The sequence below is a fragment of the Falco punctatus genome (genome assembly GCF_963210335.1).
Source record: "Falco punctatus genome assembly, chromosome: 5".
Lineage (NCBI taxonomy): Eukaryota > Metazoa > Chordata > Aves > Falconiformes > Falconidae > Falco > Falco punctatus.
In genome coordinates, this window is record NC_137584.1 from 84,535,811 (window position 1) to 84,560,187 (window position 24,377).

The 24,377-nt window shown below is 37.6% G+C and overlaps 1 protein-coding gene across 10 annotated transcripts in view; it reads left to right on the forward strand.

Moving 5' to 3' along the window:
* Positions 1-24,377, forward strand: part of CHRM3 (cholinergic receptor muscarinic 3) — a 379,451-nt gene that overhangs the window by 169,589 nt on the left and 185,485 nt on the right. For 8 of the 10 annotated variants that reach the window (XM_080389750.1, XM_080389756.1, XM_080389744.1 and 5 more), the window contains one exon: positions 14,008-14,117. The exons of the other annotated variants lie outside the window; for them this stretch is intronic. The gene's annotated coding sequence lies outside the window, so the exon portion shown is untranslated. The remainder of the gene's footprint in view (positions 1-14,007; positions 14,118-24,377) is intronic. 10 annotated transcript variants of the gene reach the window in all.

The window sequence follows — 24,377 nt, forward strand, 5'->3', positions numbered from 1 at the left end:
GGAGAATAGTAACAGACCATTCTTCTTCCTTCACAGCAATGTTCTTTTTCTTTTGTGACTTGTTTTCTTACAGAAGAATAAAAATGTGCTTTTTAAGCTCAGTTGCATACCTTTCTCACATCCTTGCACATAAAAAATCATCCATTACTAAAATACTGCTATTCCCTTTGGCTGCTTTATAGACTAAGTGTATAAAACATCTCGCCCCCCCCCCCCCAAAATAAGGATGTTAAATTAGATCTGGAATTTAAAACAGTTTGCTCTGTAAGCAAAGAAAGTAGGCTTTATTTCTTGGGGATTTCTTTCCTGTTTTATGCCGTCTCCATCTTCCTATCCTCTCTCAGGATGGACACGATTCAAAAAGGGCAGTGCTAGAACAGAACTGCAGATGTGCCTGGTGCCAGCAGGTGGGATGGATACAAGGCAAAACAGATAAATGCTGAGTGTTTCCCAGCTTTCTCTAGGCATTCTTTCATTACCAGTGTCTGTTTACCTATTCATCCTGAAACTCATGGAAACCTCACAACTTGGGTATTCATATCTGCATTCCATTTTGGAGAGTTTTTACTGAAAACTGGGGAAAAAAACCCGCCACCGTGTAAAGAGGGTGTTTCTTCATTTTGTATTATGACAACTTCATTGTATCTGATATTACAAAAATTGATTAAACTGACATTAGAACTGCTCATTCAGGTGAACATACTTAATCAAATCCTCTGAGTGGCAAAGTTTGCTGATAGTGTAAACTTATTTGGGATAGTGAGGGGAACTGTAAAGAATTGCAGAGGGATTTTAGGAGATGGAGATAATACCATACACAGAAGCCACCACCACATGGGGCTCAGTGATTTTGTCAGGTGTCTGGAGGCTGGGAAGAAGGTGGGGTATGCTTGGTGGTGGCTTGTGTTGCTGCCTGAACATTTGCTTTTGGCCACTGTTGGAAGTGACAGGCTGAGGTCACTGGACTCATTTCTGAGGCCGTGCAGTACCCTTATGTTCCTACAAGTTTCTGAAAAGGCAATGCGTTTAAAAAGCCAGAAAAGCTGTTTCAAGCATGAGAAAGAACTAAGGAAGGGAAAAGCCTGAAAACAAAACAAACAAACCACCCATGTGTAAATTTTACTGGGGGAGAAACAACTACAATATGGAGAAGTTATGATGTAGTTCATATTTTCTATGCAATAAAATGTATAAGCCTCTATTTCTTATTAGTAGGTCTTCAGCTGTCTTAGTTTGGTGGCCTGTGCCCTGTTTTATAAAGGAAGATGTTAGCATCTTTGGGAGAATTAAATGTTTTCAGGTCACTGGGCAGGAAAATCTTTAGTTTGGCTAGATGTACAAAGTGAACTTAAGCACAAATTCCACAAGATGAGATTAAAATCATACATTTACATTTATTGTCTTTTAGAAACTTCTTGAGAAACGAAATCTGTTACAAAAATAGTTTGTTTTGCCTGGACAGAGATGGTCGTTAATGTTTGTTGATTTATCATGGTCATTATCTAAAATATAAGCACGGTTCCTTGTTACCAGAGTGTCTGAGGAACTGCTGGTTAACCCTGCTTGGAGGGAGAAGTCAGTGTGTTCCAGAGCTCACCCTGTCAGAATTGTCAAGTACTGTTGGAATTACAGGTGTGGATGGTATTGATCTTTATTGATTACATCCAGGTATCTTGCAACTAAACTCCACATAGGCAATATATATTTCCCCCTCTCTTTTTGTCTTTTGCTTTTTTTACCTGGAGAAGCCAGTCTCAGACATCACCCCAGGGTTGTTAGGGTTTCGGTATCTACTTCCTCATCAGCTTTGTTCAGGATGGTTGAGCATCTCACTGTTTTCATTGATTCATGGCTGATTTGCTTTAAAAACAAACGATTTTGGTTTGTTGTTGGGTTTGGGGTGTTGTGTGGGTTTGTTTTTGTTTTTGTTTTAAAGGAACATACAATCTTCAGCTCCTCTGTTTCTCTGTATAACTGGTACATTGTTTGATGAAGATACTGGTGCAACTAAGAAATCTACCTCTTCAAATTAGGAGTTTTCTACTGTAGAATACTCCTTGCGTTTGTGGGTTGGTTTTTTTTTTTGTTTGTTTGTTTTGTGGTTTTGTGGTTGTTTCTTTCTTTTAAATACAGCCAAATAGTCCCTTCTGAGGCATCAATTGTGTCACTCAAGACTCGTTTTACTCTATCTCTCATATACTTTAATCTGTCTGATTTTGAACTACAGGTTTTAAAACTAAAAAAAACCCTGTCCAGTGAAGTCATGATCGCTGTCAGTAAAAAGTATTAAGCCTACCCTTAAACTTATTTTACCATAACGTAATCTACATTTTCTCTCATTTTGTCATAGTTTTGTCACATTTGTAGTATATGCAAATAAGATTTGGATGGAGAAATCAGAAGATTTGAACTCAGTCAGTGCTTTAATTTCTTGCAGCTATGCATTGCACATTTTGGTTAAAAGCTTGCTAAGCTTAGTGCAGTGTTTCTATTATTTTAAATGTTTGAAATTTGCTACTGAACTCAAATTTTGACACCATAGCAATGGACGTTCTGTGAGTACCTAGAAGATTAATAGGAATTTAAGATATATGTTTCTAATCATTTACAGTGGAGAATAGGGTTGAATTTGATGCCCCCTTTCTATGTTGTTTTATTTTTGCATTATAGATGTATCGTATGGAATGCTGTAGTATTTGAAATCTTGATTTCCTGTAGTTTACATGAGTTTTTTTTTTTTAAAGCAAATTGCAAAGTGAATGAACACAGGCTTTCTGTGAAGATTGCCTGGGAATAACATAATCTTTTTATTAAAAACAATAGTGGTAGTAAAATACTAATGAAAATGAAACACTTATAAGGCATTCTTGGTTATCAGAATTATTTTTTTTAACAAGGCCTCCACTCTTTCTTAACGACAAATGCTACAAAACACAAACCTGAGTAAAATACATGTCCCCCCATCCTCCCTTATAACTTACACTGTGGAAACAAACTTACAAATCTGTTTTGAGTGTGTTCAAAACCCAGACTAGTTTTTCAAAAGCCTCTAATATTTTAAAAAGCTTAGATCTGAGAAAGCAATATGGTTAAGCATCTTCTGTGTGAAAAGGATGGCTTTTAAGCAAAAAACATGTCTTAAAATTTTGAAGTTTTTTAGAAGTTGCAAGTTCCAGGATGCCATGTGCTCTGGAATGTGCCTGAATGAAATAGAGATCGCATGTTACACACAATCTGATCTATAAAAAAAGAGAGAGAGGGGGAGAGAAAATAAATTGTATTTGTTGAAATGAAATAAATACTTCCTAACATTCCACCAGGGTAAAACAATCATAGCTGCTTCCCCCCTCCCCCCCTTTACCCTTTTGCTACCAGTTGCAATACAGGATCACAGTTTTGTACTCTTGTAGGATTTGTTAAGATCACAATTATCCTGTTATTTTGTATGAAGCAGAGTTATAAAGCTGCATGGTTCTGTGGGTAGTGTGGGATAATGGTCATGAATAAGAAGGACAGAGGGATAAAGTTGTGGCCGTAGAAGAGTATTGTGTTTTAATGAAAACATCTATCTTTCTTTACGTTCTATTGAATAATTCTGATTGTTTCATTATGAGATGTTGAAACAGAAAGCAGAAAAAGTGTAATCTGTCTTTTAAGCCTTAACCAGCCTTGAAATTATTCTCCTCTGAGTTAACTGTTAGCTGACAGCAAGTGTTGAATGTTTCTGCTCTTCCCCTTCAACAGTCGCCTGTTTCAGAGGGTAGAGGGAAAGGCAGGATAGTGTGGGTGAATACGTGTGACAGCACGTAGCAATGCTTACTGTTCAAACAGATTTCTTCCCACACTGCCTGACATCCTTGATGCAGGTGGAAATCTGCCGGCCCGTCCATAGCAGGAGGAGCGAGGCTTTGCTGCTGCGCTCACAGGGATGGTACGGAGCATGTGGGCCACATGCTGAACTCTTCAAGCCTGGTTACTGCGGAAATAAAGTCAGCATTTGGGCTGGGTTTTTTAGGGTTTCCTCAAAGTATAAATTTGCAATGACTAAAGCATTCTTTCTGGATCTTTGGATGCAGAAAAGGTCCTTTGGCATAGAAGCCTACCAACTGGTTGAATTAGCAAAGTTACCCACTGAGAAGAGAGGTACAGGAGTTATTTTGTTCTGACTGTACTTATATTGCTGTCTCTTACAGACAAGCATTTGTACTTGCTTCATCTACAGAAAAGGTACAGGATAAAGCAGAGGAAGGTGTTTTACAGAAGTTTATCAGGACTGAAAACTATGATTTCTCTTTCCATTTGTATGTCTAATTCCTATTCTAATGAAGCACAAGAAGAATGATACGGTTCTTCAGACATCTACTTGAAGTTTATGAAGTGATTATCCCTCCGTGTATAGCTTGTCCTTGCTTGCCTTTTGGAAGCTTTTCTAATATCTGATGGTTAGCCTTTAGCTCATAGTTTTTATAGGTTTAGCATAAGCCTTTAATCTCTCTTTAATGATTTTTGTGTGTAACATAATTATTACCAATAAAGCTACCACATAGCAAAGTACAGTACATCCTTGTAGTATCAGAATTCTTTATCTTATTTTTTCTGTTAATAAGATATAAACAAAGAGTGCCTGTCTCTTTTTATTTCCCCCCCCCCCCAAAAGAACCTTCCTAAGCACTATAATAGCACAGAGCAGGAGTAATATAGAGAAAGAATATTCAGATTTGGCTGACATCTTGGTCAGGGAAGCAGTGTTAATTTTGAGGGAAAAGGTTGCTGAGCTGGGAGTTTTTTCCTCCTCTTTTTTTGTTGCCTAGGGTTAAGTTACAGTAAGAATTATACTAAAACAGTAGTAAAAATAGGTTTTTAAACGTTGAGGTTTATCACCTGTATAAAAATCAGTAATATAACTTGGCTCTCTGGGGTTTGTACAATATGTACTTATGCTGTAATAACAGAAGACATCTGCTGAACTAATTTGCTTCACAATTTAAAGAGCTGCATATATTGTGAACTGAATATTCTGTTACCTCAAAGCCTTCTGAACATTGTTCGTCTTATTCATTATAGCAAAATTACTTGTTACTTAGAGATCTTGCTATACAGGTTTTTTTTACAGAAAAATAAATGTAATGAAACTTTCTAACTCTACTTTCTTCCCCTCTTTTGTGATTTTCCTCCTACTTCTAGGATGCTACCTCCAATACAATTCTTCTTGCAATTTGCTGACTATGCCTCTGGTATCTCCATTAGTTTTTTGGCCCCTCAGAGGAAAAAGCTCTGACAAATGGGCCAACTGACTCCTTTCCCCAAGAGGCAGAGAGTAATTTTCCTGGTTCCTATAATTCCTGATTTGAGGTTCTAACCTTTACTCTCCCCAAACCTGCCACTGCAAACAGGCAGTCTGTGAATCACTTAGAGCATCACTAGCAAGATTCAGGGTAAAGCAACACTTCAAATGTTCAGTAACTCATCCAGGTACAAGGTGGGTGAGGTAGAGCATTGACACTTTTCAAGCTCTTTCCAATCGTGTTTTAAAAAATATTTTTTCTGGTGCTGTCTTCTGCATCCTTTGAGAAGTGCCCGTATGTTTCTAGTGTGGACCTCTCTCTGCCTGTAAGGTTCCCTGAGGGGTTTTGGCTGATGCTTGACTCTACCACTGTAAGTGCATCAATGCTGGCTGTGCTTTACCTGCTGGTATGGCTCAGCAGAAAACAGCACCAATGCCCAGACTTGAGAGCTTAGTACCTGTTTTATTGTCAGTCAGCAGAGCAGGATGTGAAGTTTTGGGAACATATTTGACTATCTTCTGTGTTTTGGAAAGGAAAAATACCAGGGGAGTTTGTCTTGTCAGTAGTCCTCAAATTTTTCTGTTTTGCAATAAGCTGCTTTCTTATGCCACCCCTACTGCGTTTTCTTGAGTTTCAGTGACGCAGATGAGTTATTTTCCATTCTGAAGTGCAACTTTTCTTTCCTTCTCATTGTATTTTTTGGGAGGTTGGGGGCGGGGGTTAGGAATTAGCATTTCACACCTACATATGTAGAAGAAAACACCAAGTGAGATCAGGGGGCCCAGAGGAAGGCTTTAGAGCACCCAAGTATATGACCATAAGGGAATCGGAACTAATGAACACCAGACAGACACGTAGCATCAGAAGTTGCTAGGTGAAGACAACCTGCACAACTAATATGAAGGCCATGAATGGAAAGACAGTTGAACAGTTTTATTTATAAGGTCATGATTAACATCAGTCTGTGCACTGCATAATGGCCAGCTACTGACTGCTTTAATTACCTTGTATAGTGGGACTTCATCCTGAAATCCACAGACTCCGAAATGGCTGCTTTCTTTTCTCTACATCTTAAATTTTATCATTACTCCCAAAAAACCTGGATTGTTTTTTTTTTATTTTTAATCCTAATAAGCGTGTTCGGTGCGTATTTGCTGCACCAAGTTGCATGTCCTGCCTACCAGTGATAAGGAGGGCGAATGACCTTTCTGAGGAGGTAAAAGCAGTCTGTCACCCCCCTCGCTCCTGGGTCCACGTCCACATTGCTGGTGTTGACGTGTGTTTAGGAAGAGGTGCCATGAAGCTGTTCCAACCTCATTTCTCTTAGGCAGGTTTTATTACAATATAATATAGGTGATATTTCAAGCTTTATTTATTTTTTCCACGAGTGATGATATGGCTGGCATATTTAGTTTTATTGTTAATTAACACCAGTTCATTAAAGGAGTAGTTCTGCGGGCATATGCTAAGCACAACCACATGGCTGCTGTGTGAGGGTAAGCAGGCCAAGGCAACCGTGTTCTGCTCTCAGGCCCCATCCACAGTCAGTCCCGGATAAGGATTCTTAGAGAAGGATTTCTTAGAGAAAGAGTAATTTTCTTTTGTTCTTAGCATGGTGGTTTGTTGTTGGGTGTGTGGTTTTTTGTGTGTGGTTTTTTTTTTTTTTTTTTTTTTTGTTTGTTTGTTTGTTTGTGGTTTTTTTGAAGTGTTATTGCTAGATGGTAGAATATCTGCTCAAACCATCAGTTCTACTTTACTCATTGCCCTCCTTCTCTATTCATATCTCACACAGGCGAAAGGTGATAAAATAACAGTACAGAAAATGTTGGGTTTGGTTTTAACTGTTGTGTAGCACAACAGACTGCGCAGGAACTTCTGTAGTTCCCCAAAATATTATTTGTTTTATAGGATATGAAGATACAAACACTTACTTTGCCAAGCACTATCAACGGCAGTTCAGAGAATCTAAATGTGTTGAGAAGTAGTATTTTGACATGTGACACTTCCTTTCTGTTTCTCATATGGTAAAAGTATTCTGGTGGGTCAACCATTTTTATGCAAGGTGGAAAAGAAATCTAACGCTATTCCTCTAGTGTAAAAAGAAAAAATAGGTAAGTTGACAGGGGAAGAGCACGGGTTTTCCTGATGGCTGTTGGTCAAGAATCTGTGAGAGTCTGTATATTGCCGTGAAAGTTAATCTTGCATCATAGGAAGGACGTGCACCACAGCGCTGGAAAGCGAGTGACCGTCACGTCCTCATTAGGTATTTGCTCAGAACAGAGCTCTCGCAGGAAACGCATTAGCCCTGGTTCTTTGCCTGATGTCCTGCTAATGGAAGAGAGTGAGTGACAAGGGAAGTTCATGGACTGATTTAGGAGGGAAGTCTTTTTAATATTACACAGCTCTTAAAAATTATACTCAGATGGTATTAAATGCACAGTTTATTTCCGTGCATACAAGAAGTGATATGCAGAACCTCTTAATATAAACTGACATGTTAATTTCTCTGTTCTGTTCTTTTACAGCAGCAAAATGGTATTTTTCCCCACAAGCATCTTAAAATAAGTATGCAGACAAATATGGACATAGGTTTGCAAGGCTTCATGCAGATATGAAATAAATAGCCTAAATGAAGACCATGGTTTGAATGGGAAATCAAGAGCAAAATATTAACCCAAGTACTCCTTGAAAGTACGCAAAAGAAAAAACAGATACCACTGTGTATGTAGTGACTACATGGAGTCCTACCTAAATTTCAAACCAAATTGACACTGGTCATCGGTAATTTGTTACTAGAATTTTTAGTTTAAATTATGATAAAATCATAAATAATTTTACATACAGCATTGCAAGCACTGGATGAGGATTTAGTAAGGTGGGGGTTCATTACAGAGAAAAAAGTAAAGAAAGATGGAAGTGTAAATTATGTTTCACAGTTCAACTTGCTCTACTAGGAACAGTATTCACTGTTCAGAGATTGCAGGTAAACAGTCCTTCCTTCCTGAGACTGAAAATATGTTGTTTGAAAAGTTAGTATGAGCCACTTATTTGTGAAAATTCAGGTTTGGTGTTTGTTTTTGTGGGATTTTTTTTTTTTTTTTGAACACTACATGCTGCCAGATGCACTTTTAATTAACTGTGCTCTGAATGCAGCTTCATTAGGTTTATTTTTTTTGACATCTTTTTCTCTTTGGAAAATTGCATTTTAGTGGAAAATAGTATTCTTCAGCTGAGTAGTAGATTTTTTTTTGTTGTAAGTGTAAGTTGAATTGGTTACACTTTGAAAATAGGTCAGTGGCTAGTAGAGTTTTTATAAGGACTAAAAAGCACTTTATCAGTACTCATTAGACACTGTGGTTATAAGGTCTAACTGTTGAAACAAACAAGAGTTTCAAGCAATAATATGTTACTCCATAATTTTAAAATATTGCGTATTCATAACATTAAACAAAGTTTGATTAAAACAACAGTTACAATAGTTGCCAGGGGTCAAAATGTTTGGCCGTTTGGATATGATCCAGTTTTGTTCATTATAAGGGGACAAATGCATCCAGTTTCTCTTCCTGCTGTAAACAATATATTGTTATTCTTCAGTGTGTTATAATAATCAACTGACATTTAGCATGTCACTGGTGCAAATGTTAGCATAACCAAACCTAATGGGAGGTTTTAATTCAAATACACCCCACCCTCCCACCCCCTGAACATATATATATAAATAATAATCAGCCTGAATATAGTAAATTATTTAAAACAAGCTGTACGTTGAGTGTTTTCTCATGAAAGCTCTTTAGCGCTTGTATGCATTCACAGTGTGTCTGTGCTGGTTTGCACAATGTGTAGCTGGCAGCTACTTTTTCGTTGGGGTTTCGTGTTTTCTTTTTGTTACGTTGTACCAGGTAGTAACTGTGGGATTGACTCATTGAAAAAAAGCAAGAATGAGGATCAAGAACTGAGTTTAGAATTCGAGGTACACAGAATGTTCTCCTCTGTGAAACACTTTGATGAGCAAAAAGTTAGGTATCCAACAACTACATACGTATTGAATAGTAAATAGGTATTTTGTCTCTGAGGATGCACGCATTGTAGCAGAGGCAGTCATGGAGTGAATGACCATGTGCCACTCTGCCCTTGCAGGTGAGCAAGGCTGGGACAGGCTTGTGTAACCTGACTGTAAAGGGTGTGCAAGTGACTCTGGGTTTTGTCTGTACAAGCTGAGCCATTTGCAGTTAGCAATTCAAAATGAGTCTTTCAGCGCCTGTGCAATATGCAAAATACTTGTAGTTTCTAATTAGCTTTCAGTGCAGGTTGCTTGTTTGGAAAAAAATAACCAACACAAAACAACTTTGACTTTATTTAAATGACAGCTTAGGTTTTGATAGAGAACAATAATTGCAAACTACTACTGTCAACAATGTTCACTTCCTTCAAAGCAACTTTTCTAATTAATGAAATCAGTTGCTGGTTCATGTGCCACCTGGACACATGTATCTCTGCACAGGACCCTCATGAAATTGTGATTTTTTAGACTGGCTTTTTCGGAGATGGTAGAGACATACAGTCTAAAAACATATCCACGTTTCTGAGGTGTGAATCCGGGATAAATTTTAACTTCATCCTCAGAGATCATCCAAGTCTTTTTGTATCCTACTGACCTTAGAACCTCTCAGAGCAGGCTGCCCTTCATATTGGAGGTGGTTGCTGGTGCCCATCCCTGGGCCCGTACTGGGACACTGGTGACCTTGTGAGGGCTGGCTGCAGGGATATGTGGTCCCAGTATCACGGGGATGCACAGGGGCCACTCTTTTTCATGTAGTTGTACGTGTGACTGTAATTTCAACCAGATTTTTGTGTCCAGCAGTAAAGTCATAAATGAACTCTTAACTGTCTACTTGTGCCACTGGAGTGCTGGGAAAGATCAAGGCTCTGGCTACGATGAGCAGATTCTTAGTTGTTTGCATTTCAGGTGTTTTGTAACTTTCACTAATATTTAGTAGCTTCCTTAAAAAGCCTCTGTAATGTGAATACTACTTTATTTGGTTTTGTGTGTACTCGAAAAAAATATAAGGATGTTAATCCTTGCAAGGTTTATTGTTCTTTTATATTCTTAAAGTATTTGAAAACATCAAAGTATTTTTATGGCTTTTGATTTTATGGGCAGTCAAAATACCACAGGAAGGCCAAAACTTGTATTGTTTTGGCTCTGCAGATATCGTCTTGAGGGATTAAGACAGTCAGCAGAATGTGTAAACACCATTTCCAGCTTCTTAAGTTGGTCACTAAAGCATCCTTAAGAGCAGCTAGGGAATCTAGTCCTGCAAGGCAGAGCCCTCAGTTGCATTATCGAGTGACGGTCAGGGACTTCGGCTAAAACCTTTTCGTAACTTCGCACTTCGCAGCAGTGAGTCAATTCTCTTGCATTTGAGACCCAGTGATTGATCATGTGTATGTAACTAGTCTATTGACATATTAAATAGAGTGCATTTGCTTTAACCACAAGTTTACCTTGAGTTAAGACAGTGTAATTACTTAAATAAAGGTGTAGTTATTCAGAAATTATAATGTGACTGCAGCAGTTACTTGCCCAGGCCCTGCTGATGACTTGATGACTCTACATTCTGCAGCTTCTCACACTGCAAAGAAGAATATTGGAAGTCTATGAAAATTTTGGGGAAGATCCTGCTTTAGTGGAAAGGGGAATATATGCCAATATAAAAAACCAAAACAAAACAACACTCTTGGAGTTCTCACATTAATTTTGTATTTTTAAAGGAAAGAACTGGAAGAGTGGAAAATTTTCTCCTTACGGTTTCCTTAAATATATAACACCCCCCCCCCCTAAAACTCTAACTTTTTTTCCCTATACTTTTTGTTGGGGTTTTTTTTTGTTGGTTTGGGGTTTTTTGTGTGTGTGGGGGTTTTTTGCTGTGTGGTTGGTTTGGTGGTTCCCCCCCGGGTTGGTTTTGTGTTTGTGGTTTTTTTTGGTGTTTTTTTTTTTTTTTTTTTCACCTGGAAGGAAATAATTTAATGAAGTCTAAACCTGTTCAAGGAGCAAGTAGGGAAAAAAGTAATTATCTGATTACCCACCTCACTGTCTTGGCAGGGCCAGACTGATGCCCTTTCATAAGTTCAGAGCTGGAAATGATGAAAAGAAAGTAATTTGAATAAAACAAGAAATCGATCACTTTAAATAATTTACTGGAAGAGCTTATCATAAAGATGTTTGTTCTTGCAGACTGTGGGGAAAAGAAAAGAGAATATCCTGTAAAAGATCCCAAATATCATGTCAATTCTGTCTGATTTTTTTCACGTTTTATTTGAATTTAATTTTGTCTTTAAAAAGCCTTAAATTTTAGAAGTTTGTACTGCATAATACATTGACATACCAAAGCTGTAAACTTGCAATATGGTGTTAAAATATTAATGTATTAATCTAAATACTGTCTTCACTGATAAAATATTTTTCAAAACAAGGGCGTAGTTTGACATGCATTTCAGTAGTAGCAGTGGCAGGTTAAGCAGTTTATCTTCTCTCTGTGCCTATACGTGCGCTACCCCATTCATTACACCAGCGTTGTGGGTTTTGTAGGCAAGTGGTGAACCTAGTGTGGAAAACAAACCTACCTTTTTTTTTTTTTTTAATTAAAAAAAAAATAATTTTACAAGTTATTTTTGAATTGGACCAATTCCCCACTCCTGTTCCCTTGCGCTGATAGTGGAGACATGAGTTGTAGCAGTAGCAAGCAGCCTGGTGTAGGATCTCTTGAACGTTGCAGATTGTCTGAACAAAGCCCGATTATACTTGAAAATGGGTAATTTTTGTCCTTCGAAAGGGCATTAGAAAATGAGTACAAAAGTATTTAGAAGAACACACATCAAAAACTATTGTACCTGAGTAGAGTGCATTTTCCTAAGCATATTTGTTTTGACTTTCATGCAAGTCTCCACCATGATAAAATATTCTAATGTTGAAGACAATTAAGAATTTATTTTCCCTGTAAAATTAACCTGGGTAAGAGTTGATTGTAGCAGATTTGTGTGATGACATTTTTCTACCCATCCAGTTTTCATAAACTCATGTATCACTTGGCTGAGCCTGTAATTCAGCATTTCTAATGGGTTTTTAGAGAAGAAATGCAGAACAGAAAGGTTAAAGGCTTGCAAGGGTCATGTAGCTGCACATAAGCTATTAACTGAGTTTAGATGTAGGATTTCAACAGAAGGTGGCAAAAGAGTGTGATTGATGCAGGCAAAGATAGTCTGTGGGAAATGGTCAGAAAATTTTATTCATTTTACCTAAGCTTTGCTCATTAAAGGTGAAAAGAAAATCAATTGCGTAGCTTTTAAGGTCTGTGCAGTTCTATGAAAAATGTAAAATGTCACTTCGGAGAGATCTTTGAAATCTCAGTCTTTATCTGATGAAAAGCATGGGTTGGAACTCCCCACCTTTAAAACCTTTCATGAGAAAGGAACCACCATGCTCGTATCATGCTTTCACTTTCGTCCTGACTTTCTTTTAACTTAAGATTTGACATTAAATATAACTGAGATAAAAAAAGACTCTTTTGAGAGGAGATACTTGAATACAAAACTATTGAAATGGCATGTTTCAAAAATGGTAGAACTCTCCCATCTCTTTTTTGCTTTGAGAAAAGAAAAAAAAAAAACAAAAAAAACCAAACCACCTAAACAAAACCTAAAAAAAAAACCACCCAAAGACAAATTTCTCAAATTTTCAGTTTGAGCCAGTGTTTCAGTTTTTTTGCTGCATTTTCTAGGAATTTGGAGGAACCACGAGAGAACAGTTGTCTAAAAAAAATAAAAAAATAAAAAAAATTAAAAAAAAAAAATTGAGAAGCCCCACTTAGGATTATCAAGGAAAAAACAAGATTACTGATAATTGCTGACATCATATATTATTCAGTTAGACTTCATTGACTTTTACCTCAGTGCTCTACAGGCACTTGGCCTGGCGCCCACCTCTTTTGCCTTTCTGCCCATCGCCTGTGTTTAAAAAGACAACTTTGAGATCAGATCCTCAAATGAGCTTTGTATAGAACCAACAAATTGGTAGGAATACCTTGCTGGTTGGTGTGATGATGGGTGTTCCCTGTGCTGTGTGTGCTCCTAACCCCAGTTAAGCAGCGTCCTTCTGTTAGAGGTGTTGGCATGGTCAGCTGCCTGCTGACACGTGTGCCAGGCTGCACTGGCAGCCAGCTGCCCGCTCACACGTGTGCTCTTCCCCGGTGTGCAACTTGGGCGTTAATTTTGGTGTGTGGGTGTTACACACTGGTGCAATGTGCACTGGAAAGTCCTGCATAAAAGAAACAATAAAAAGGAGTATATATATGTAGTGCTTGAAAATTTTGGGTAGAATGCTGATGCATAAATCTATTAAATTATCTATTAAATCTATAAAGCTATCATAATTAAATGATGATAAATTTTAAAAAAAAATCTGAATCCTGAAAATCCAGCTAAAAGCCAATAAAAACCGGCAAAAAGTACTCAAATGAAGTATCTGAGCAAAATGCATTGCAGTGGTTGTAAGAGAAGCTCTTGCTGCATGGCAATGATGTGCAAAAGTCTTTTCTAACTGTCTTTTTAAAAGTATGCTTTAAAGAGGAGTGAAATTGTATTTTAAATAAGGAACACTCAGGTTTTACTGTTTCAATGTCTGATTATCTTTTGTGTGTTTTGTTTTTTGTTTGTTTCTTTGAAGATCTTGATGGTTATGGCAAAGTCTTTCATCGGCATATGGTATAGTGGGCTACCGGTTGGATGATTTACAGTCATTTGAAACATGATATGTACTTCTCTTCCTTGTCCATGGTAAGTTTTGTTCCTGTACATACCTATTAAATGCTTGACTTCAGAGAAGGAACTAAAAGTTTGCAGTGACCTGCATTGGATGTCGTTCCTGATGTTTTTCCGTAAGGACTAGCCTAGAGCTCTTTTACTGAATACATTAAACCCAATGCTTTTTCGTAAGCTGAGGATTTTCACAAAACTTAAGTTCAAAAAAATAACTGTAATAAACTTTTGTCTCTTTTGGGTGATTTTAGAGCTGTGCAAAAATCCTGATAACGTAGCTTGAAATGTTATCTTTTCTTTCAGCTTGAAAGCATCCTCATCTCCTTGCAGAGTGTCTTAGTTCCAATTAGATTCCAGCCAAATGTTCTTTTTGGTATGACACACACCACAACATATTTAAGAACAAAATAACTATAACTATGTTACAAATAGAATTCAAAATGCAGGGGAAAGAAATATTGGAGGAAATATTTAGAAAGTTTTCGGTTTTATTTTTGCACTGCTGCTATGTTTTGTGCCTACAATTAATCTAATTATAGTATCCGTGAGCAATGTTAAGAATTGTATAAACAATAATATTAACAGCAAGGCTCCTCATAGTGTAACTGAACTATCACTTCTGATTTACAGTCTCCAGACATGCAATAATGAGATCCAAAGAACTAGTTGTTCATTTGGCTAAACACATTGACAAACCAAATTTGGATATCAAAATGTTCCACTGACTGCTCTTTAAGACACCAGAAATAGCAGCCCAGTCTCCTGTCCAAATATCAGGTTAAGCATTTGAGGTTAAAATCCTCACTCTCTCATTCTTTTGCTTTTTAAGGATTTTTGAGGTGGATTGCTCTTACACAAAAGTTTGTTTATGAATGGTACTGAGTTTTTTCTGGAATAGTTGCTAAGCTGTTGTTTAAGTCTGTCTCTAAATGTTTGTTACCTTAAGTCTGTGTCTCGGGTTCAAGTTAGAAAGGATATGAGGTGACAGCATGGAAGGTATCCTTCCTTTTCTATTCCTGTTCCAGATTTTGGAGTCCTTAGAGGTACACAGGAGTAGTGAGAAAAAATGGGATGCAAGCACTGAGAATAGAAGAGGCAAATTAATGACGTTAGTCAAAGCCATTCTTATGATATGCTTAACTAGTGTGATGAACTAAGACAGAGGCAATACAGTTTCCAGAAGTGCGTTTGCCCTTGGTAATGGAAAGATATGTTTAAATATCCCATGTAAATACATAGAGATATTTATCAGCAAAACTGGCTACTATTATTTTTGGTGAAAGTAGGTATTTACACAGTGAAATGCACAGACATAAGCACATCTTTTTCATCCTTCAGAGGGCATCTTCTGCCTGTCTCTCTGTTACCAATTTCAGCTAGCTTTGCCTTTCAAATACTGTGTCTCCCAGGTACTAACCATTCAATCCTGAAATAAGGGAGCCAGATAAATAGCAAAGAAAACATCATCTCACTTGTTTCCACTAGCAAATTATTGAGAAAAAAAATAAACAAAATATTGTTTGATGGGTTATCTAGCACCTGTTGATTCTGTGAGGCAGTTCCCCGGGTATTCATAGAGTTCTGCGTTGTTCCCTAACCAGGCTTTATATTTGCTGAATTAGCCGACCTGCTTCAAAGACTTGACCTTTTCTTTTCTCCTCATCCTTATCAGCAATGTGCCATACATTTCTGAGCCTGGTTTTGCATCCTGAATGTGCATGATTCATGATGAAATAAGGGCTTTGTGACAGGTCTGGTGGAAGAACTAACTTCTTTAAACAGGGAAAAGAATGTCTGTCCCAAATGTGTAAACACTGCAGGAGTTTGTCTGCTTTTCCAGAGGTCTGCCACACCACATTTTACTGCAATTATTCCCTGTGTCTACCAGGCTGAGAACAGGATCCAGGCCAGTGTTTCCTTTGTGACCAAAACCAAAAAAAAACAACAAAAAAACCCCAAAACCCACCCCCCCCAAAAAGTAGGGGGAAAAAAAACGGTCACATCTGAAATTGTTTAAGATATGTCGTTTTATGTTGCCCTGATAATTCAAAACCCACTCTGCTTGCTTTGGCAGTCTTTATTTGTCAGAATTGTTCCTCTTTGCGGTCAAACTCTTCAAGCAAAGATGATGTTTATGTGGAAGGGCATCTTTATCCCCCCTTCACTATTGTATCCGGTCAAGACTGGCATAGGCTCTCAAACCCCAGTGATTTACCCCACTGCTGCTTTCTAACCAGATTAAAGCTGAGGTGAACATCAGGAAGTAAACTGAATGTCACCATGCATGATGTGAAACCTAGAGGATTTTCTACCCTTGCTACAGAAAGTAGTTGATTTTCTCAACTCAAAACTATCAAACCCCATGTACTGACCCTGCTGTACTGACACTAGGTAATGGAAAGCTTGCTTTTTGGATGCTTCTGCTTCTCAACTCTTGTTTCAGCCTCTTTGGGTTAATGGCTCACCGCAGTGTGGAGATGGTAACTGAAGTGCTCCATTTTAACTGGAAATCATTGCTAATAAGTGTTAAAAACAATACCTTTTTTTTTTGTTTGTACTGCTTTCTCCTTATATTGTGGAAATTCAGGGTTCTCTAGACTGCTACTGATTTTGCTTAGGGCATTGCTCCGTCAGAGTTCACACAGATATTGCAGTGAATCTGGGTCCATCCCGCTTTGCCACCTGCTAGCAAGGCTTTCTGAAACGCATCGTCAGCTCCGTTTGGGAGCCCGAATTAATGGCATAGCAGGTACACTGAAAGAATCAAAACGAAGCATGGATTCTTTATGGAAGTAATCACAATCCTGCTGAGAGAGATCCTGAACTGAGATGCCTGCAGCTAATAAACAGAAACAAAAGAATAACGGTTAGTGTTTTTCTTGAAAATTTCTGGTTTGGGTGAATTTAAACGAGGTTTTTAATGGTGCCTCAATACATTCAAATAAAATAAGAGCTCCCCTTTGCCCTTTTACTTTCATTTCCACGCACTTCTCTGTACTTCATTTTCAAGCTTATATTGTGATCTAGAAGGGCAGCACTATGTCAATTCTTGAATAAATTATGCCACAAAAGCTTCAGAAGGTGCAGAGAAACTAGCTTCAGAGTTAGACATTGGCTAAAAGAGGGTTCAGTAACTTAAGAGGCATTACTGCTGATTTGCTGCCTACTAATCATTTTCTATTAGTAGGGAATCTTGACTAATGATTCTCTATCAGTGTGTCCTGATTGATGTGCTAGTCAATGGATCAGTGCCTCGTTTTATTTCCTCTTAAAGAGCGTCCTTCTAACGTGAGTGTGATAGGATTTGGCTTCAAATCAACTGCTGCAAGCAATTTTTTTATTTGAATGGAGACAGGAATGTATTTTCACTTTCTATAGGTTTGAATTTGTGCATAGTTTTCTTCTGAGTTGTTAAATTATTTGAGCCATGTAACTACCTCTCTGGGCTTTTTTGCATTTTTTAAAAATATAGTGATTGAGTAAAGATGCTTGGAATGAGAAGAGGCTCCGTGGTAACATTATTGTTGTGGTTAAATTCTATACTCTTTAGCTGCACCGGTTTCTTAAAGTGCTGGGTTTAAAGCTCCAGCAAACTTGGTTGAAAATATATTCAGTGAATTAATATTTAATTTTTAGCCTTTCTACTGTGCTACTATAAAAAAGCAATGGCAGCCATTTTCTACAAACAGCTAAAGGCTTGGGTTTTACTAGGGTGAAAAAAAAAAAAAAAGCAACATGCAAATACTAGTAAACTATTTGGTTTTGTCCTTAGAATGTTAATCTAGTTTGTTTTGTTAGTTTTTCTCAATAACAATTAGTGGTATAAGAATATACTGCAAGTGCTTCAGATCTGGGTTTTTTAGTTTTGTTTTTTTTTGTTTGTTTGTGTTTCTATTGTCCTGTTATGAAGGTAAAGTTTCAAATGGAAAACCAAGATGCAGGGCAGAACTATCCAACCCTTCACCATTTTGATAGGGGGAGATCCTGGAAAGCTGGAAGGGTTTAAATGTTGTGAAGTCTAGGAGAGACATCCCAGTAATCAACTGCCTCTGGTGCCCCTGTAGCACCAGCTTCTCCCCTCAAAGGTAGACCTTGTTGAGCTGCAGGAAATTAGTGCAGGTAACTCAGTGAGAGGTCTTTCTGAAGGGAAAGGTGGCTCTATTTTTAGATAATCCATAATCAAGCTGATTTTGCCTGTTTCTGTTCTCACACTGGCATGCTCATAGCACTGAAATATATGTCCAGGTGGTCTGGCCAGCATCACTGGTGTACCAGTCTGTAGGTGAGGAGATGCAGCAGTTATGTCCTCACGGCTCCTCTTGGTTGGTGGTGACAGGTGAGTTTTGGGGAAGCTCTTTTCTGTGACATAGGACACGACGATTGCTGTATTTTGATTCTTCACCTCAGAATTTTGGTTACTTTAGCATCTGTAAGTGTTAGACCTGCTGCCAGGTGTTCTCATAGTTCTCAGGGTGGCTGGGCTGGCAGGAGGTGGCATTGTCATCACTGCCTGTGGTGTCACCTCTCCTGCCTGCTTACACTGCACCCTGCTTTACAGTGTAATTAATTACACAGTTTTAATTCTGGATACCTAGCCTGAGAAAATATGTGAAATGCTTCCTATTCAAATAAGATCAGTCACCCAAAAATATGCTTAGAAAAGGGAACTTTGTTTCTTTTTAAGAAAAACTGAATATGTCTATCTCCTGTTTGGTGGACGTTGGCTGCTGGAGTCAGGTGGTATGTCCTGTATCCCTGAGAAGCCTGAGATTGATAACTCCCAGAGTTTCTCACAGAAAGGATTCAACAGGGTCTTCTGGGGGAAAAAGAAAAAAAAAAAAAAAAAAAAAGAAAAAAAAAAAAAGAGAGAGAGAGAAGAAAAAAATGCTGCTTTGAGTGATCTGTAATGTTTTCTTTGTCCTTTCATAGTAAGCCAGCAAAGTTCCTTTCTGAATGCTTATTATTTTGGAGCTTTTGGAGGTTTATGTTACATAAATATATATGTTGGAACTAAGTTTTTATGTGAGTATAATTCTGAAATAAACAAGATAATATTAAGATATTTAAAAGCTACGTAGGCCCAACTGTGGGAGAGGAAAGAAAGCCTTTGATAGAGTAAATAATATTTTTCTAAAAAGCAGTTTAACAAAGACTGAATTACTCCCTCCCCCCAATCACCTAAGTAATTGGAATACCCATGAGTATTTATGAAGCCCAGGGACATGTTGGCTGTAAGGCCCTCGTGTTCCTCCCCCTCGAGGCAGGACCATCACCCGGACAAGCCAGCTGCAGCTCTGCCCTTGCCCATCCCCACTGCTTCTGGTCCCTACTCACACCAGGGCTTATTCTGCACCGCAAACCCACCTTGGCACCTGGGGAACGTCATGAGGTTTCTGTTGGCCCAAACATCAAGAGGATAAAGGTCTTTCCAGCTAGAGTGACTGTCATCAGCCGTATCAGCACTCCCCTTAATTTACTATCAGTTGCGTATTTGCCAGTGGGACCTCTTTGGCAACGAGCAGGTCAACAGATGAAACTGTTGAACAATACAGACCACTGAAATTTATCTTTACATTGAAGTATGAATAAATTTTTCATTTTATTTTTAATTATTTTCAAGATACCAATGTTACTGTGTAATTCACCTAAATAGCAGAGGATTGTTATGAGAACACGTGGCGTAATTAAGCATATCATTTTAAGACTAATTTGAAAAGTAGCTTCACAAAACGTAATCTAGAAAACAGGTAAGAATCACTGTGGTTCGGTGATTTCCAGCTGATCAGATGCATACAGTATCTGTATCTCCGCTAACTTTGATTATTCTTGTAGGCAGCATCAGCAATAGGAAAAATGGGAGAATGAGGAGACTAGGAGAAAAGATATAGCTTCTGAAAAGCAATTTACATTTCTCAGTTCAGGGAAACAAAATCTGGGCTTTTTAAAGGACTAATGAAGTGTTTAGAAGGGGAGGAATGAGATTCATAAGTTTAATTCGTGCTGTTACAGCAGGCATCCACAGTTCAATTCTGCATTCATTGCTTTTAGATGAGTTCTGTATTAAATCCCAGTGAATTTATTCAGAAATGTAGATAAGATTTTTTTTGTCTTTTTTAAAAGCTTCTAGTTATTGGCAGTTTGTTAGCTTGGATAGAATTATCTCATTGAGATCAGACCTGTTGCTAGAAAACTGGAGCAGTGCAGATTTTTATAAGTAGATCTGTCATACTTTCTGCTAGAGTAACTACTGTTTGTAGATAATGTTCAGCTTTTCAGACGCTCTGGTTAGGCTGAAATGGTATTTGATACCCTTTTTTACCAGAAAAATAACAAAGTTTGAGTAAACCAGCACAAAATCCTCAAAACTTCAAGGAACGTCTTCTGTGGAGTTGCTTTTGACAACAGCTACTTAATCTTTAATATCCTTCCCTGTTAGGTTTAACATCTGCTTTTCGTAAAACCAGGTAACACTTCCCCTTATCAGCTTTCCTCTCATTTTTTTCTCTTTGTATTATACTGTTTTCTACAGCTTTACATAAACATGTCTTCTGGCTGCATTTTATGTGAATTGAGTGCATTTTACAGTGGTTTGTAGCACTAATTTGGACTATAAATTTCTGTTGGTAAGCATTTCTCTCAGCAAATTTTAATTTCTTCTGCTATATTATTTGCTTAAATATTGTAGTGAATAGATTTAGTATCAAAAGGAGTGATTTTCCGTGCTAATATTAAGGAAATAATAATTTAGGTAAATCAGAATACTGATTTTGAATAATTGGTACTTCTGGCTTAGTGAGACACGATATTTATTATTCTAAGAATTTTAGTATATGCTGTTATATCTCAATGTTAATTTGCCCTATGTCATTAACTGATGTCTTTTTTTGTGTGGTGTATGCATATAGACATAACATGCACATACATAAAAAGGTGAAATAATAGTTTAAATTATCCAGAGACACTCAAAAGAAGTCGTTTGGGGGAAAAAAAAAAAAAAAGAGGATCGTCCTCGTGTGAGAGATAAGCAAACTTGGAAAGTAATTTATTTCCTTTAAAATAAAACTTAAACTTTTTTTTTTTTTTTTGTAAATTGCATGCTTTATCAGTGTTCTGAAACCATTACTGTGCATCTCTTATTACACAGATCTTTATAGTAAAGATAGGATTCATCTGGTGTTTCTCAGTTGTCAATGGGAAGATGCAGGCATCTCCAGAATGCAATTCCTCTCCCACATTGATCTTGGATACTTATCTTAGAAGGGGATATATTACCCTCTGAAGTTGGCTGTGTATGTAATACTGTTTTTATATAGAGAACAGACTGTTAACTTCATTAAAATTAGGAGTTTGGGAAAAAAAAAAGGTCAGGACAAGCGAGATGGTTTTGAACCATTTTCTACTTTTTCTATTTGTTACTGGAAGAGTAATGTCTGTCAATAATACTCATTTAACTGGTTTGTGCAACTTCTCTATATTGACTCCTGCGTCACCTCTTTTTTTCAAAAATCTTAGTCCATCTTACTGTGTTTTTGTGGGTTTTTTTAATTTGTTTTTACTGTTTTTTCTATTTTGGACAAGCTTGTGCTCTCGTTGCCTTCCATGTTGCCTGTACTAACTGAACTACTGAAAATCTCTGCCTCTGTTAGACTATTTTGCCCAACACAGGATCAACTATGGAAATACAGGGATGCTTCAGCATGGCGTCAAACTAGCGTCTTGCCTATGTTTACTCATTACAGTAGCTTTTATCCAAATACTTTATAATTCTACTGTCTTTGCTATGTCCTCTCTTTGGCAAGAGCTTTACCAGTTTAACATGTTTACATGTGTAGTTTTCCACAGATCGGACAGTATTCATTTTCTGTCCAAAGTGAAATGAGTATCGTGGTGCTCTGTTATAGTTAGCATTTCACCACAGTAATGTGGACGTTTTAGTGGTGTGGAAATTAATTCCCACTGGAGAATATATAGCTTTATTCAGGACTTAATACTTACAGTCTGAGTTTCATCTTCAGCCATGTGAAGTTAATGGCTTGACTCTGTGTTACACAACACCTTTTTGTATAGTGATAATTAATCAATGCCATGCATTAAAGCTGAAAACTTTTGGATAAAAAATAACAGCAAGGTTTCAACCATTTCTACTAATAGAAAACGTGCCATTTGGGGTTATGCTGACCAGATTTCAGCTTGTTTTACATCTTGCATAATAACCTTCTTGCTACATTTCAGTTATATAGTCTGCTGTTCTCTAATTCTTCCTCTAAGCTGTTTTGTTGCTTGGCACAGTTGAGCAGCTGCTGTGTTCCCTCCTCCAGGTGATTTCGCTTCAAATGTCTGGAAAAAAAAAATATTCCTCTTAGAAACAGGTGACACCACAGTAACATGTAAGAAGTATTTAAATATCTCATGGTTCACTTTTTCTGCCTGAAAGACTGTTGATATTTTGGCTTTACTACATTAGAAAATAGAGGGAGCATTTTTCATGTTAGGAAAATAATTTAATTGCTTTATAGGCTGCCTAGCTATATAGCTATCAAAGAGCAGCCAAAGACTGTTGAGAGACAGGATTTGTGGGTGTGACTGCACTCAGGGGAGTGAAAGGACTTGAAGGATCTGCCTCAAAATGGTGAATCCTGTGAGAACTGAGGCATCAAATAACCTTTCCAACAAGAACCTAAAGCAACACATTAGTATCTACAACAGGTGATGCCAATGAGTTTGAAAAGCTCAGATTAAATGAATGCAGGTGTTGGTGTTAGAAAATCAGGTCTCTAAAGAATGGTGCTAGTTACTGTCAAGGGATTGTTCTTGCCAAAAGAAGTTTGGAGGTAACTGAAATTGCAGTGCAACTCAGCTTTGTGTTAACTCCAGGTAAGGTTGTAAAATAGCAGTGCACATGATGTAGTTCTGAATGTGAGTCAGCCATGGGCAGGAATACTCTTATGTTGCATTTGTTTGGAAAATTTACATACCTCATCTGATTCAAGCGCAAGCTCGCCATGTTTGTTAAAGATCTAATACAGAGTTTTAAAATCAGAAGAACTAGAACCTGAGAATAAACAATTCAAAATAGATTTTTTTTTTTTTTTTTACAAGAAGTTCCTTTGCATGGTAAGGAAGAACTTTTTCAAATAAACCCATAAATAGAGCCTTGGACTGTATGTAGAGGACACTATTTAAGTCCTTTTAAAGGATATTAACTTTGTAGATAATCTTATTAAAAAAGAAAGGAAGAAACAGTGTTCTTGCACAAGTAGGAACTTTTGTTCATTGTGTTTGGGTGTAACCCAGCTGGACAAGAGGGACAGAGAACCTTTGGCCGTTTATAAAAGGATGTGGCTTTAGGAAGGGGTGACTCAATTTCTGTGGGCAGAATGGACGTGATGACTCCACGTGGGGTGACGCCGTCCAGTGCTCCTAGCCTTTTCTGGGTGACAGATGAAAGAAAGAAAGAGCTTGTAACTGACGTTATCCATGGGAGGCTGCATGCATCCTCTGCCATTATGTATGTCTATAATCCTGAGCTGTTTATAAGATAAGAGCTAATTCAGCTGCTCCTGAAGAGTCATTGTTATTTCAGAGGATAAATAATGCTGTCATATTATCGTCACTTCACTGAGTATTATGAGACTGCTAACATTGATTTCCTCTCTATTTGGTTTGTTTAAAGAAAGCTATAAACCTTGCTTGTAAATTGTATTTTGCACAACTGCTTTTATACTACATTTCTGTGAGCCATATAGTTGTTGACAGAGTTCTTGATTATGTTTGACTTTTATTTTTGCTTCTAGTGTTCTATGAACTTTGGGTTGATTTCATGATTATAAGGTGTCTGATTACTGATAAGTTCCTAACTATCAAAAGGACTGGAATAAAGCACTCTCGCTTTTCTTCTTCCTCTCCTCTCCCTTTAGTTGTGTAGAAGAAAGCCAAAGACACCAATATTAACGTACACAATGTTTGTCATAATCGGGTTATGCTGTTGCTAAGAGTGCTTTAACTTGTTGAACATGTGTGATACAATGCACTTAAAAAGCTGTCTGTGCTCAGTCTGAATAAATTGTTGGAACAATTGGACACTTCTCAAACTTGATGAACTATATATTATTTTTTCAAATACATTAGTTAATCCTTAAGATTTTAGTTTCATGATGTGATACGTGAAAAATCAACTAAATGAAGAAATGTTTTTGTGATGGCATGGTTGGCCATGCCGGCCAGGAACAGCACTGGACCATCAACTTGAGAAGGGCTCATTCTGCACTGAAGCTGAAC